We start from the raw sequence: 17273 nt of genomic DNA, 5'->3' as shown, positions 1-17273 counted from the left end.
GAGTGTAGGCAGTCACCGAGGATACACATGGTGGTGGTCTGAAAAAGCAGTCTGGACATGGGCTTTTAAAAAAATCTGAAAAGTGGTTTCATAATGTGTCAGTCTGTAAAAGTGATTTTCACTTGCCAAAAAAAAGAGCAGTAACTGTGCATTCAAATTGGCAAAGAAATTTCGTTTTGTGACTAATGTGAAAACATGACTCTGTGTGCAAATAGGATTTACAGGCAGAGATTTATTGCGTTTTGCTCTGGTGATTTCACAGTTGCATTAGTAGGAAAAAGGGGGAGCGATTTTTTTGGTGCAGAAGCAGACTCTTAGCACACACCCAGCTCCTTTCCATGTATAATCATGCACAGTATTTACAAGCGAGTGGGGTTTTGAGGTTTCAGTCTGTAATGCAAATACATTCAGCATCACTAAGGCTGGTTGCCCTTGCTGGAGTGTAGGCAGTCACCGAGGATACACATGGTGGTGGTCTGAAAAAGCAGTCTGGACATGGGCTTTTAAAAAAATCTGAAAAGTGGTTTCATAATGTGTCAGTCTGTAAAAGTGATTTTCACTTGCCAAAAAAAAGAGCAGTAAGTGTGCATTCAAATTGGCAAAGAAATTTCGTTTTGTGACTAATGTGAAAACATGACTCTGTGTGCAAATAGGAATTACAGGCAGAGATTTATTGCGTTTTGCTCTGGTGATTTCACAGTTGCATTAGTAGGAAAAAGGGGGAGCGATTTTTTTGGTGCAGAAGCAGACTCTTAGCACACACCCAGCTCCTTTCCATGTATAATCATGCACAGTATTTACAAGCGAGTGGGGTTTTGAGGTTTCAGTCTGTAATGCAAATACATTCAGCATCACTAAGGCTGGTTGCCCTTGCTGGAGTGTAGGCAGTCACCGAGGATACACATGGTGGTGGTCTGAAAAAGCAGTCTGGACATGGGCTTTTAACTCGCGCGCCCGCAATGCACTGCTGATGACGTCACATATTACATCACTCATGACATGGTCAGTGACATCACTCATGACATCACTGATGACATCTCAAATGACATAACTGATGACATCACTGATGACATCATCCTTGTGATAGAGTGGCAGACCTCCTCTCACCCTAATATAACCTTTGATACACACATTCAAAAATAGAGACTAAACTTTTCAAAACAATGGACATACCAATACCAGTTACAACAACCTATTCAGTAATTCTAAGATCCACATACACATCCACTCATTCACCAACAGTCCTATACAGTCACTCATACATGTACTCATTCATCATATGTACTCATACACCTATACATCCTGTTACACAATGCCACTCATCCATAGAGTTACTCACACACATAGTCACTCATGCTAATAAAGAATCAAACATACATTTACTTGCATATAGTTATACACACACCACCACACTTACTTCTACAAAAACTTACACATACTTAGTCTTTTAAACAATCACTTATAGAAACACATACTTATTCATACAGGAACTCTTTCAATCTCTCACTCTCACATATACTCACTTATATACACCAATAGTCACATATACTAGTTAAAAACATATGTAGTTACTCATAAAGACACTGTTGAGACAGTCATTCACTCACTAACACACCCATACACACACTCATCCACCCATGCAGTCCTGCACACATGCTGTCTTCAACACATACAAACAGTGAGTCACTCATTCATGCACCTATGCACTACGTAATACCCCCCACCGAACCATGCAGACCCTCAGACAATCATACTGATACTTAAAAAACCAACTAATAACCTATATAGACACTCATGTAGCTACTCACCAACCCATGCAGCCACTTATACACAAAGTGAGAGACTGATACAGATATTTACACATTTAAACATTACTCACTAAGCCATGTATTCACTAAGATACACTTAATCAGTCAGTTATGCAATCAATTTTTCAAAAACAAATCATCCATTTAGACACTTAAATACCCATTTATTCTTCCATCAACCTTGAGATATACATATATAAAACATATGTATTTTTCAGAAAAACACACATTCACTGGATGATGTCATAAGTGATGTCATCAGTGATGTCATTTGAGATGTCATCAGTGATGTCATGAGTGATGTCACTGACCATGTCATGAGTGATGTAATATGTGACGTCATCAGCAGTGCATTGCGGGCGCGCGAGTTATAGTTAGCTGAACTAACTATAACGGGCGAATTTCAATGGTTTTGTACGAGCGAAAAGTCCAGCTAACTATAACGCCACTGAAACCTTTGGTTTTTTCAGTGAATTTCTAAGGTTTTTTAAATGCTAATTCCTAACTATAGCGTGCCTGAAACCTAAGGTTTTTTCAGTGAATATATATATATATATATACAAATGCTGGAATTCACCGTCGTCGCAGCCACACACCCCGGGTGCCTCCTATCGCGGGGTGAACCGTGTTTCCAAACAACAACAGTCAGAGACCAGAATTGTGTCAGCCGACACAAAACAGGAGCACATTCGAGTCCGTGAGTAATTTTCTTTTTATTTGTGTAGAGCCCCCCTCAGCGCTGACAGAAGCGTTTCGCCACTCTAGCGTTGTCAATGTATATATATATATCCTTTCAACGTGGCCCCCTTTCCCGACCAGTTGGGCGCTCTACGGCGGTGCGAGGAAGTATGGCAGAGCCAAGCCATTTCAAATTTAAACACCAATTCCCCGTGGGGATTCTTCGCGCACTCACAGATTCTGCAATGATTTCAGTCTAATGCAATATGCATTTCTTTAAGGTGTTTATTCACAGCATGCCAGCAACCCATTGCATTTCGGTCTCAGCCGAGACCTTGCTCACGGGGACAAACAACACAGAGCGGCAACGTTTTTTGACCTTATTTAAACTGGGTGACATCATATCCTGCATTGTGCCGCTTTGCATTATGCTTTTTGTAGTAAAATTTGGAATTCATTTCGTGTACTGCGATAATAACCCTATTACATGTAAAAAAACACACACTTTACAATCGCATCCTCCTATCACTACATATCATTACACTTATGAGTCACACCAATCAGTTTTTTTGATTATATATTATTATGAACACTGCTGTATTTTTGTTCATTTTCACATTACGTCCTATACCAGTTAAGATAAACCAGTGGAGCCACACTCAATTCATTGGCTTGTCTAGCCTTCTAGTTTATATGCCCGACCCGTGATGTCGCCCACCAGTGGGCCGAGTTAACCCTCGGGTTTTTCATGCTTTAATGATGCTTGTGATCCACACTATACATTAAGCCTGCCCTCCAGTGGGCATTCATACCCCGAGGTTATTCTCAATAATTAATCTAAGTGTGTATAATTGATCCATAGATTAATGTGATTGACCTCCAACCCTATGTGAACTCTGATCCTAAAACAATATCTTTAAAATACGTTATTAATAATTAAAACCATGATTCTATAGTGTCTTAGCCTTAGTTACATTGTGTGTCTTAAGATAGCAAAAAGTGCAGATTTAACACCCCACCCAACCCAAATTGGAGAGAATAAGGGTGACACAATATGCTACAATTTTATTAACATTTGATAATAAAAGGGGAAACGAAAGGAGAGGGACGGGGAGGGCAAAAAAGATGATCGCAAAAAAGATATTTGTTGCATTGAATTCAATTGTATCCTTCAAAGGTAAAATCCAACGTCATAAATAACCACAAACAAACATAATTACAGATGTGAATGTAATTCTTCGTCTTGGTTTAATCCATTTGTGGTCAGTGTGCGGAAGTTTAAAAATGTCGCAACTGTTTTTGGCTAAGAATCTTCTCTCTGTCATCGCCCCTTGCATGTGGTTCCACTTGTTCTACTGCATAGAATTTTAACACTTTCCAGTTGCCACCATGTTCTTTCTCCATATGTTTAGCAACTGCGTTGCTTCTGTCAGTATTGATTGTTGCCCTTACGTGTTCTAGGATTCGCTTCTTCAAATCACATATAGTACTGCCCACGTACTTTAAAGTGCAGGGGCATTCAATTATATAAATCACAAATTGACTCCTGCATGTAATCAGTTGATTTATTTTCCACATCTTTTTGTTAGCCATTTCGATCTCTTTGAGGTTTTTAGCAATTATGCAGACTTTACAATTTGTGCATTTAAAAAATCCTGTTGCTTTAAGCCAGATCTTGTGTTTGTTTTTATTCAAAAAGTGGCTGTGGACTAATTGATTTTCTAAATTACTTTCTCTTCAAAATGTTAGACTTGGAGAGTCACCTACTATCCTTCAAACCGTTGGATCCAACTGTAATATATTCCAATTTTTTGGCAGTATTTTTCTGATTTGTTTATTTTCTGTGGAATATGTTGTTATCAGACGAATTTCCTGATGTGTCTCCTACGTGCACTGTTGGGGAGTTTTTTCTTTTATCAATTCAGATCTTGGTAGCATCGCAGTTTTTTGTCGACAAGCAAGTATCACTATTCTGTTGTATTGTCGTTTACTAAATCTTGCAGTTGTTGCCCGGCTTGTTTTTTGCTATTCTTGATCTTGGGAACAAATTCTCTGTATCCTTAAAAATTCTCCGAATGGAATATTATTGATTAAATTCGGTTGATGGAAACTTCCTGCATGTAAAATGGCATTGGTTGCATTACTCTTGCGATGCAGCATAGTGTGTACTTGATTGTCATCAATATAGATTTCGGTGTCCAAAAAGATCCCTCTTTCTTCACTAATGTCATATGTGAATTTTAGATTGGTCTCCGTATTGTTGGGAATCTCTAAGTAATCAGCAAATTCTTCTTTGGACCCATCCCATATGATAAACAGATCGTCTATGTACCGCAGCCACATGATAATTTTGTTCACATAATGATCATTGTTGTTATTCCAGGCCAGGCTGCACTCCCACCAAACCATAGTAAGGCACGCATAACTGGGGCTGAATCAAAAGCCCATCGCGGTGCCTTTCACCTGACGGTAGATCTCATCACCAAACATATATATGTTTTCTGTAAGGCAGATCCATATCATCTCCAATAGCATTTTATTGTGGTAGGCAAACTGAATGTTGCGTTCTTGCAAAAAGTGTTCACAGGCTTTGAAACCGATCTCATTACTAATATTGGTGTAAAGTGATATTACATCCATTGTCAGCCCATGGAATTTCCTGTATATGTGTGTCATATATATATATATATATATATATTATCTACTGGCAGTCGCCAGTAGATAGTTATAGTTAGGACCGTGTTTCCATAGGAAATCCGCAACATTCTATTTGGAATAACATTGGCGCCGGTTGACGAATCCTCGCAAAATTTTCAAAATAGGTGGGGCGCTCCGCTCCTACCCTGAAAGTCTTGGGGTGATTCGTCAAGCGGGGGCCGAGAAAAAAGGGGGGTCCCAAAACATGTTTTCCCCATGCATTTTTCCATAGGGACCTTTAGTCCAAGGTACAGCCCGAACGGCTGAACAGAATTACTTGAAATTTGGCAGAGAGGTAGTCCTCAGGTCAGGGAAGTGCCTTTTGCAGGTCTGGTGTCAATCTGTTCAGTAGTTCCTGAGAAAATCAAAAGTAAAATCATATATATGTGGGCGGAGCCTAACCACACATCTCATCCTGAGATCTGATTGGCTGTCAGCACTTCATCCAAGAAGTGTTGGCAGCCATCTTGGGACCAATATACATGATAGCACCTCATTAAAAAGCATTGCAGTTAATAGAAGGTTTTAAGACTTTAGTTACATTATAAATCATTTGTTGATGGTACCATACTCATTTTAGGAATTGTGGTATGTTCTAAGGTGATTTCACCATGTGAAAAAGCCTTCTGCTGGGATATCATGATTGAGAGAAAAATATTTTCCCATGCTTTTCCCACAGAGGTTTGGAAGGTGATCTATAAGCTAAACTGAGAGCATATTTTCTGTAAATTCACATTATCTTTCTCAGTCATGTGAGAATGAAGTCTGACATTCTCAGTAAAACATTTACATCCAACAAGGGCAGAGACTGTCAGTTGATTCCTTTGTGTTCTACTGCAGCTTCCCAGAGTGTTCCAAAGAACAACTAGAGCGCTAACAGTCCTACTTATGATAAACGTATGGCACACCTGAAGCCATCTTGCTTGGATTAAAGTGGTAACTCTTAAAACATTTCATTTAAAAAGGAACAAAATGAGGGGGTTCATTTTCCCATAAAAAGTATGATTAGTGCTGCAGAAAGAAAAATTAGGGCACATTTTGAGTGACTTCTCAAATCCTCTTCTATTTCATTAAACAATTCTGACATGCAGACTGAAACATGCACTTTCAATACCAGCAGCAGTTTTCCCTGGTGAGCAGTAGCTTTACTACAGTGATCTAATGAGCAAAAAGAGTGCTAACATTCTGAATTTATGGCAAATGTGTGACACATCTGAATGCCTTCTTGATGGAATCAAAGTAAAAAACTGAAAGTATTTCCTACTGAGGAGACTGCAGTAAATGAGGAAATTAGGAAACTTCATAACAAATAAGTCTCCCAAGATGGCCACCAGAGACAAAAGAGCCCAAATGTAGCCCAAATATCACCCAGATGTAGCCCAAGTATAGCCCAATGACAGAATGTCCAGGAGTGTTCTTAAAAACAACTAGAGCGCTTACTGTCTTCATTATGACAAAAGTATGGCACACCTGAAGCCATCTTGATTGGAATAAACTGGTAACACTTAAAACATTTAATTTAAAAAAGAACACAATGAGGGGGTTCATTTTGCCATAGAAATGATGATTAATGCTGAAGAAAGAAAATGATGGCACATTTTGAGTGACTTTTCAAATCCTCTTCTATTTCATTAAAAAATTCTGACATGCAGACTGAAACATGCACTTTTAATACCAGGAGCAGACTTCCATGGTGAACAGTAGTTTTACTACAGTGATCTAATGAGCAACTAGAGTGCTAACATTCAGAATTTATGGCAAATGTGTGACATATCTGAATACCTTCATGATGGAATCAAAGTAAAAAACTGAAAGCATTTCCTACTGAGGAGACTGCAGTACATGAGGAAATTAGGAAACTTCATAACAAATAAATCTCCCAAAATGGCCACCGGAGACAAAAGAGCCCAAATGTAGTCCAAAATCACCCAGATGTAGCCCAAATATAGCCCAATGACAGAAGTGTGCAAAACACTTATTATTTTGTGTTTTTGCAGTGTTATATAGTGCAGGCTTGTCAGGTATTGGAGTGCTTTACATGAGCATTGGTTACATCACACAAGAACAAATTCATTTTGGTTGTAGACATGGGGAGACTAAGTGATTTGACCAGAATCACAGAATGTCGAGCTGAAGCAGAAACTCCAACCTGGTCCCCAGTTGCAAAGTCTGCAGTTCTGGAAGTAACACCACATCCTATCCCCTAAGTGTAACATTTAATCAAGTGGTCAACTGGATAAAAAAACATAAAGATAACAAATAATTTAAAAGTGCTTTGTCGCTATTTGAAAACTCAGAAAATATGTCCTTATTTTAGTCTTTTAGAGCACTAACCATAATTTTGATGCCAATAAGACCCTCTCATATATATAATTTCTAAAGGAAATGCTCTAGGTATTACAGTTTTGATTACATCAAGATGACGTCAGGCGTTCCACACTTTTGTAATAAATATAGAATGTTAGCAATCTAGTTGTTCATTAGGATACTGTAGAGAGGCAGAGGCCAGGGGCACAGACTCTGAAAATTGAAGGCAGCTAGGAGGGTGCAAAGGCAACAATTTAACCACACTGAGCAGGCAGGAAGGGCCGTGGCAGCACAACAGACTATGGAGGGCAGTGGAAAGGGGGGCAGGGGCAACAAACCAACAATACAGGACTTGCAAGAGAGGCTGTGGCAATGTAATAGACCATTGTGGGCAGAAGGAAGAGGCAATGGTAGTACAACCATACATGCCAACAGACCCGATTCAGCCAGGAAACGTCCAATGTTTTCAAGCTCAAATGGGCTTTATTTGATCTGTCTCCTGTCTACAATCTCCTCTTTTTCAATGTAACTCAAAGGGGAAAATCAATACCCCAGTTTTTTTTTCAAAATCTCCCTCTTACCAAGTTCAAAATGTTCGCAAGTATGGTACATTGGATCATGGTAGGCAGGAGGAATTGGGGTAGGGACATGGACTCGGATAACAGAGGACAGGAGGGACTTGGAGAGGTGCACCAAACTGACCCTACAGGGCAGGCATCAGGGTTTGCAGCAGCATAATACACCACACAGGGCATGCGGGACGGGAGTGCAGCACAACAATCCATAGAAAGCAATAGGGAGGGGACAGGACCATGCACATGGACAACAGAGAACAGAGGGCTAAGAGTCAATGGTAGCTAGCTGACCATAATGGACAGACAGGAGAGAAAGCTGCAGCATAACAGACCATAAAAGGCAGGAGGGACGGATCAGGGGCATTACAATGGAACAGACAAGCCAGGAGGGAGGGAGTAGGGGTCTGCACATGTAAACAGAGGGCTGGGGGCAAGGGGGCAGGGCAGGAGCAGCAAGATAGCCATGGAGGTCAGGCAGGATGGGCACTAGAAGCAAGACACACCATGAAGAGCAACAGTGAGACTGTGATGGCATACACACAGACCATGGAGGGAAGGTGGGAGGGGGTCAGGGGCAGCTAACTGACCACACAGGGAAGATGGGAGGGGCCATGGCAGCACAGAAGACCATGCATGGCAAGTGGGAGGGTTAGTGGCAGCACAATGGCTATGATGGGCAAGAAGGAGGGTGCAGGGGCATGCACAAAGGACGATGGAGGATAGAAGGGAGGGTCAGGACCTGTGCACAGACAAGAAAGTTCAGGGGAAGGGGCCTCACAACAGACCACACTGGGCAGGCAGGAGGAGCAGTTGCAGCACAACAGACCAGGGAGGGCAGAAGGGTGTGGCAGTACAATGGACCATGTGGACAGGAGGAAGAGGATAGGGGCATGGCATGTGGACAGGCAGGGTGGAGGTGGCAGGGACAGGTTACAGTCATCTGACAATGCTAGGCTGGTGGGAGGGGAGTGGCAGCTCAACAGAACACTCAGAGTAGATAGGAGTGGCAGGTCCATGGAACATGGTGGGCAAAAAGGATGGAGCAGGGGCATGCACAAAGACATCGGAGGGCAGGTGGAAGGAGAATAGGGTAGCAAGCTAAGCACAGAGTTTAAGCAGGAGGTCAATGATGGGACATAGAATTGGGCAATGGAGGGCAGGAGGAGTGGACTGGTACATCATACTAAATTGAGGGCAGTGGCAGCACATCAGACCATGCATGGCAGGAGGGAGGAGGCTAGTCCATGGATTCACACAACAGAGGATAGGGAGGAGGGGGATGGGGCAGCAAGCTAACTGTTCAGAGAAGGCGGGTATTAGGAACTTTATTGTTTTTAAAACGTGTGTCTGTGTGAACTACTTAAAATATGAACAAGTATGCAGCATAATCTCACTTTTATTCAGGAAGAAGAGGACATTTGTGACTGTGACTCCGGGCTCACTTGGCAGGAACACCCCCTGACCCTCCACCCACTATCGCAAAATGTAATGCCCGTGAAAAGGGTAGGTGAACACAGTGTTATATAGAACATAGTCCTTAGAGCACGATTGAAAATGAAAACTAGATATAGTGTATGGTATAAACTATGCACCAAAAAGTGTGATATAAGATGAACCGGGCGTGAAATATAATATGCAATACATTGTGCGCAATGACAGATTCATTGGAGAGTGCGAGATAGCACAGGCACTAGCGCGTGCTATGCGATATGCGCCTTGGAGTGTAATATGCACAGGGCAGTGTTGTGTAACCTAACTAGTCTCTAAAGTTGTAATATAAAATATGTGCTGAGGAGTGTAACGTTGCATATGCACTGTGACAAAGATATGGATCCCAGATTGTAATATGTATGGCATAGCACTGTGCATTATAACATAGGCATCGAGGAAGGCACGTCAGATGGGGCAATATAACCCGTGCGAAGACAAGTGTGGCATGACATATTCACGGGGTGGTGTTACAGTGCACATGGGCTAGAGAGTGTCATAGTATATGCACTAGCTAGTGGAATACAACACAGAGGTGTGTAGCACTCAGCAGGCAATGGTGGGTGTAACACAGCATTGGGCTCTGCCAGGAGCGCGCTGTGACTCTCAAGTGATGTTCGGACCCTTTCCAGAGAGTAAAATAAAAAGTATTACACATCCGGCATTGGATGTGTGTTTTATTAATCGTGAGGGGGGTTTCTTGCACAGTTTTTGTCGAATTTTTGTCGAATCCCCTTTGAATGGCTTGGTGTGCATCTGTATTAAATGTGCCCGTCAATAGCTACCCATGTTTGTATAAATAAACGACAAGGGTGTCTACCGGGATTAGGCACGGTAGGGCATCAGGCATGTCAGAGCTTCACTAGTGGTGTAAATACATTGCACGTGGATTCATTGTATGCATAGTCGCCTTTTAATGAATATCACGCAAATCGTAATGGTGATAGGTACGTACGGTTTGTCCAGCATGTCCTAGGTGTGTCTATAAATATATATTTTTTTAAAATAATAAAAAACAGTGGCCGGCCCTGGGGATTGGGGTAAAAAAAAGCCCCTTTTTACACCTCTCTGCAACGCAGCTCTGTGGCGCTTTCTGGCGGTACCTAGTGGTCTAGTTTGACCCTAGGGACCCATAGGATTCAAGGGGACTTAATCTCTCAACTTAGAACAGCCACAGGGCGCGTTTACACAGTGGTGAAGGGAGGGGACGGGGCCTGAGGTGACGTGCGCAAACACGCACTATGGCACGTTTTAAATTGGGGATATAATTTCCCTTCAATACTGGGGGCCCCTGGGGGCTAACTAGCTCACCAAGTGCTTCCAGTAAGCGCCACTGAGCTGCATTGCAGAGAGGTGGTCCAAGCTGTGCCTTTTTTTACACCTCTCTGCAACGCAGCTCTGTGGCACTTACTGGAGGTACCTAGTGGGCTAGTTGGACCCTAGGGACCCTCAGGATTCAAATGAACTTAATCTCCCAACTAAAAACGGACACAGGGCGTGTTTACACAGTGGTGAAAGGAGGGGACGGGGCCTGAGTTAACGTGTGCAAAAGCGCCCTGTGGCCTGTTTTAAGAGGTAGTTTTAATCCCCCTGCCCTATTATATACTGGGGGCTTACAGAGGAGGTCATGCTAATCACAGGGGGACCCCAACGCATAATGTTCCCTAGTGTATGTAGGTGTTTTCACTGTATTCTAAGTGTCGTTTAACATAGCACTGGCTCTAGGACTGGTTAGTCAGACTCAGTTACCACCAGTATCCATCTGAAAAAGTTGAGGGTACAGGATGATTTTGCAACAAGGCTTCTTTCTGCTCTTCTTTTTGTTCTTTCTGCACGTTATCCTTCTTCCTGCACTTTTCTTCGTCTTTGAGGACTTCTGTTGCTTCTTTCTGCACTTCTTTTGTTTCTTTCTGTGCATTTTTTCTTCTTTCTTCACATGTCCTATCTCTAAAGGCATAGTTAGAAATTAGCATTTAAAAAACCTTTGAAATTCACAGAAAAAACCATAGGTTTCAGGCACGTTATAGTTAGGAATTAGCATTTAAAAAACCTCAGAAATTCACTGAAAAAACCATAGGTTTCAGGGGTGTTATAGTTAGCTGGACTTTTCACTTGTACAAAACCATTGAAATTCCCCCGTTATAGTTAGTTCAGCTATCTATAACTCGCGCGGCCGCAATGCACTGCTGATGACGTCACATATTACATCACTCATGACATGGTCAGTGACATCACTCATGACATCACTGATGACATCTCAAATGACATCACTGATGACATCACTGATGACATCATCCTTGTGATAGAGTGGCAGACCTCCTCTCACCCTAATATAACCTTTGATACACAACAACCTCTTTATATATATATATATATATATATATATATATATATATATTCACTGAAAAAACCATGGGTTTCACACACGTTATAGTTAGGAATTAGCATTTAAAAAACCTTAGAAATTCAATGAAAAAACCAAAGGTTTCACACATGTTATAGTTAGCTGGACATTTCACTCGTAAAAAACCATTGAAATTCCCCCGTTATAGTTAGTTCAGCTAACTATAACTCGCGCGCCCGCAATGCACTACTGATGACGTCACATATTACATCACTCATGACATGGTCACTGACATCACTCATGACATCACTGATGACATCTCAAATGACATCACTGATGACATCACTGATGACATCATCCTTGTGATAGAGTGGCAGACCTCCTCTCCCCCTAATATAACCATTGAAACACACATTCAAAAATAGAAACTAAAATGTTCAAAATAATGAACATATCAATATCAGTTACAACAACCTATTCAGTAATTCTAAGAACCACATACACATACAGTAATTCACCAACAGTCCTCTACAGTCACTCATACATGTACTCACTCATCATATGTACTCATACACCTGTACATCCCGTTACACAATGCCACTCATCCATAGAGTAACTCACACACATAGTCACTCATGCTAATAAAGAATCAATCATCCATTTACTTGCATATACAGTTATACACACACCACCACACTTACTTCTACAGAAACTTACATATACTTACTCTTTTAAACAATCACTTATAGAAACACATACTTATTCATACAGGAACTCTTCCAATCTCTCACTCTCACATATACTCACTTATATACACCAATAGTCACATATACTAGTTTAAAACATATGTAGTTACTCATAAAGACACTATTGAGACAGTCATTCACTCACTAACACACCCATGCACACACTCATCCACCCATACAGTCCTGCACACATGCTGTATTCAACACATACAAACAGTGAGTCACTCATTCATGCACCTATGCACTAAGTAATACCCCCCACCGAACCATACAGAAACTCAGACACTCATAGTGATAAAAAACCAACTAATAACCTATATAGACACTCATGTAGCTACTCACCAACCCATGCAGCCACTTATACACAAAGTAAGAAACTGATACAGATATTTAAATATTTAAAGATTACTCAGTAAGCCATGTATTCACTATGATACACTTAAACAGTCAGTTACACAAAAAAAATTCCCAAAAAAAGTATCCATTTAGACACTTCTATACCCATTTATTCTTCCTTTGACCTTGAGATATACATAAATATAAAAAATATATAATTTTCATAAAAACACACAATCACTGGATGATGTCATCAGTGATGTCATCAGTGATGTCATTTGAGATGTCATCAGTGATGTCATGAGTGATGTCAGTGACCATGTCATGAGTGATGTAATATGTGACGTCATCAGTAGTGCATTGCGGGCGCGCGAGTTATAGTTAGCTGAACTAACTATAACGGGGGAATTTCAATGGTTTTTTACGAGTGAAATGTCCAGCTAACTATAACATGTGTGAAACCTTTGGTTTTTTCATTGAATTTCTAAGGTTTTTTAAATGCTAATTCCTAACTATAACGTGTGTGAAACCCATGGTTTTTTCAGTGAATTTCAAAGGTTTTTTAAATGCTAATTTCTAACTATGCCTACAGAGATAGGACATGTGAAGAAAGAAGAAAAAATGCACAGAAAGAAACAAAAGTGCAGAAAGAAGCAACAGAAGTCCTCAAATACGAAGATAAGTGCAGGAAGAAGGATAACGTGCAGAAAGAACAAAAAGAGGAGCAGAAAGAAGCCTTGTTGCAAAATCATCCTGTACCCTCAACTTTTTCAGACGGATACTGGTGGTAACTGAGTCTGACTAACCAGTCCTAGAGCCAGTGCTATGTTAAAAGACACTTAGAATACAGTGAAAACACCTACATACACTAGGGAACATTATGCGTTGGGGTCCCCCTGTGATTAGCATGACCTCCTCTGTAAGCCCCTAGTGTATAATAGGGCATGGGGATTAAAACTACCTCTTAAAACAGGCCACAGGGCGTTTTTGCACACATTAACTCAGGCCCCGTCCCCTCCCTTCACCACTGTGTAAACACGCCCTGTGTCCATTTTTAGTTGGGAGATTAAGTTCATTTGAATCCTGAGGGTCCCTAGGGTCCAACTAGCCCACTAGGTACCTCCAGTAAGTGCCACAGAGCTGCGTTGCAGAGAGGTGTAAAAAGTGGCACGGCCTGGACCACCTCTCTGCAATGCAGCTCAGTGGCGCTTACTGGAAGCACTTGGTGGGCTAGTTAGCCCCCAGGGGCCCTCAGTATTGAAGGGAAATTATATCCCCAATTTAAAACATGCCATAGTGCGTGTTTGCACACGTCACCTCAGGCCCTGTCCCCTCCCTTCACCACTGTGTAAACGCGCCCTGTGGCTGTTCTAAGTTGAGAGTCCCCCTGAATCCTAAGGGTCCCTAGGGTCAAACTAGACCACTAGGTACCTCCAGTAAGCGCCACAGAGCTGCGTTGCAGAGAGGTGTAAAAAGGGGCTTGGCCTCAGAACACCTGGCTGCAGCGCAGCTCCCTGGCGCATACTGGAGATGCCTGTTGGGGGCGCGTTTGCAGAGTGCTGCACGGAGGGGGCATGGCCTCCGGCACGATGCCAGTCTTTTATTTATTTTAGTTTTTTAAGAAGGGGGGCTGTTTGGTTCCCCTTCTTATTCTAATTTATTGGCCCTGATGACCCCATCCCCCAGGGCCAGTCTCCTAATTATATTTTTTTGACCCCAATCCCCAGGGCCGGCCACTGTTTTTTATTATTTTTAAAAAATATATATTTATAGACACACCTAGGACATGCTGGACAAACCGTACGTACCTATCACCATGACGATTTGCGTGATATTCATTAAAAGGCGACTATGCATGCAATGAATCCACGTGGAATGTATTTACACCACTAGTGAAGCTCTGACATGTCTGATGCCCTACCGTGCCTAATCCTGGTAGACACCCTTGTCGTTTATTTATACAAACATGGGTAGCTATTGACGGGCACATTTAATACACATGCACACCAAGCCATTCAAAGGGGATTCGACAAAAATTCGACCAAAACTATGCAAGAAACCCCCCTCACGGTTAATAAAACACACATCCACTGCCGGATGTGTAATACTTTTTATTTTACTCTCTGGAAAGGGGACGAACATCACTTGAGAGTCACAGCGTGCTCCTGACAGAGCCCAATGCTGTGTTACACCCACCATTGCCTGCCGAGTGCCACACACCTCTGTGTTGTATTCCACTAGCTAGTGCATATGCTATGACACTCTCTAGCCCATGTGCACTGTAACACCACCCCGTGAATATGTCATGCCACACTTGTCTTCGCACGGGTTATATTGCCCCATCTAACGTGCCTTTCTCGATGCCTATGTTATAACGCACAGTGCTATGCCATACATATTACAATCTGGGATCCATATATTTGTCACAGTGCATATGCAACGTTACACTCCCCAGCACATATTTTATATTACAACTTTAGAGACTAGTTAGGTTACACAACACTGCCCTGTGCATATTACACTCCAAGGCGCATATCGCATAGCACGCGCTAGTGCCTGTGCTATCTCGCGCTCTCCAATGAATCTGTCATTGCGCACAATGTATTGCAAATTATATTTCACGCCCGGTTCATCTTATATCACACTTTTTGGTGCATAGTTTATACCATACACTATATCTAGTTTTCATTTTCAATCGTGCTCTCAGGACTATGTTCTATATAACACTGTGTTCACCTACCCTTTTCACGGGCATTACATTTTGCGATAGGGGGTGGAGGGTCAGGGGGTGTTTCTGCCAAGTGAGCCCGGAGTCACAGTCACAAACGTCCTCTTCTTCCTGAATAAAAGTGAGATTATGCTGCATACTTGTTCATATTTTAAGTAGTTCGCACAGACACAATGTTTTAAAAACAATAAAGTTCCTAATACCCGCCTTCTCTGAACAGTTAGCTTGCTGCCCCATCCCCTTCCTCCCTATCCTCTGTTGTGGGAATCCATGGACTAGCCTCCTCCCTCCTGCCATGCATGGTCTGATGTGCTGCCACTGCCCTCAATTTAGTATGATGTACCAGTCCAGTCCTCCTGCCCTCCATTGCCCAATTCTATGCCCCATCATTGACCTCCTGCTTAAACTCTGTGCTTAGCTTGCTGCCCCTATTCTCCTTCCCCCTGCCCTCCGATGTCTTTGTGCATGCCCCTGCTCCATCCTTTTTGCCCACCATGTCCCATGGACCTGCCACTCCTATCTACTCTGAGTGTTCTGTTGAGCTGCCACTCCCCTCCCACCTGCCTAGCATTGTCAGATGACTGTAACCTGTCCCTGCCACCTCCACCCTGCCTGTCCACATGCCATGCCCCTATCCTCTTCCTCCTGTCCTACATGGTCCATTGTACTGCCACACCCTTCTGCCCTCCCTGGTCTGTTGTGCTGCAACTGCTCCTCCTGCCTGCCCCGTGTGGTCTGTTGTGAGGTCCCTTCCCCTGAACTTTCTTGTCTGTGCACAGGTCCTGACCCTCCCTTCTATCCTCCATTGTCCTTTGTGCATGCCCCTCCACCCTCCTTCTTGCCCATCATAGCCATTGTGCTGCCACTAACCCTCCCACTTGCCATGCATGGTCTTCTGTGCTGCCATGGCCCCTCCCACCTTCCCTGTGTGGTCAGTTAGCTGCCCCTGACCCCCTCCCACCTTCCCTCCATGGTCTGTGTGTATGCCATCACAGTCTCACTGTTGCTCTTCATGGTGTGTCTTGCTTCTAGTGCCCATCCTGCCTGACCTCCATGGCTATCTTGCTGCTCCTGCCCTGCCCCCTTGCCCCCAGCCCTACTCCCTCCCTCCTGGCTTGTCTGTTCCATTGTAATGCCCCTGATCCGTCCCTCCTGCCCTTTATGGTCTGTTATGCTGCAGCTTTCTCTCCTGTCTGTCCATTATGGTCAGCTAGCTACCATTGCCTCTTGCCCCTCTGTTCTCTGTTGTCCATGTGCATGGTCCTGTCCCCTCCCTCTTGCTTTCTATGGATTGTTGTGCTGCACTCCCGTCCTGCATGCCCTGTGTGGTGTATTGTGCTGCTGCAAACCCTGATGCCTGCCATGCAGGGTCAGTTTGGTGCACCTCTCCATGTCCCTCCTGCCCTCTGTTATCCAAGTCCATGTCCCTATCCCATTTCCTTCCATGATCCAATGTACCATACTTGCGAACATTTTGAACTTGGTAAGAGGGAGATTTTGAAAAAAAACTGGGGTATTGATTTTCCCCTTTGAGTTACATTGAAAAAGAGGATATTGTAGACAGGA

This window comes from Triturus cristatus, chromosome 2_1 (assembly GCF_964204655.1).
Source record: "Triturus cristatus chromosome 2_1, aTriCri1.1, whole genome shotgun sequence".
Taxonomy (NCBI): domain Eukaryota; kingdom Metazoa; phylum Chordata; class Amphibia; order Caudata; family Salamandridae; genus Triturus; species Triturus cristatus.
Note: the sequence above shows the minus strand (reverse complement) of the source record.